This window comes from Frankliniella occidentalis, unplaced genomic scaffold (assembly GCF_000697945.3).
Source record: "Frankliniella occidentalis isolate FOCC.00 unplaced genomic scaffold, Focc_3.1 Scaffold20, whole genome shotgun sequence".
In the NCBI taxonomy this organism is placed as follows: Eukaryota; Metazoa; Arthropoda; class Insecta; order Thysanoptera; family Thripidae; genus Frankliniella; species Frankliniella occidentalis.
Genome location: NW_026267150.1, coordinates 1,957,621 through 1,958,042, shown reverse-complemented (window position 1 = coordinate 1,958,042; position 422 = coordinate 1,957,621). Strand labels below are relative to the sequence as shown.

Here is a 422-nt window from a genome sequence, read left to right as displayed (position 1 = left end):
AAAAAAAAACGAACCCGCGCAGTTTTTTGGTTATATATTGTTTGTCAAACAGTCCTAAAACTTGACTTTTTGCCATTGTTTTCAATGTATCCACCTCTAGGGCCGAAGCAGTGAAAGATACGGCAAATCCGAGGCTAGTTCCTGATTCAGAATGTGTTGTTTTGGGGGGGTACTTCCTCTGACATTTTACGATTGGATGCCTCCCTGTACGTCTTTATGTGCAATGTGGTCATTTTCGCCGTATTTTCGTCGAAAAAAGCACTCTAGCGCCCAAACGGTGCCAGATAGAGTCAAACGGACAAAATTTTCTTCCAGAGGACTCTACTTTCAAGAGTTACCCCTTAGGAGACCATAAAAAAAAATATTTTTTTCCTACTTTTTGGACCAACCCCTATTTCTTTGTTACCCCCTTTCACCCCCTT

General features: G+C 41.5%; 1 protein-coding gene across 1 annotated transcript in view; it reads left to right on the top strand.

Annotated features, from left to right (window-relative positions):
* LOC127748640 (prothoracicostatic peptide-like) overlaps positions 1 to 422 on the top strand; it is a gene marked incomplete at its 3' end in the record, with an annotated part of 51,220 nt that overhangs the window by 21,977 nt on the left and 28,821 nt on the right.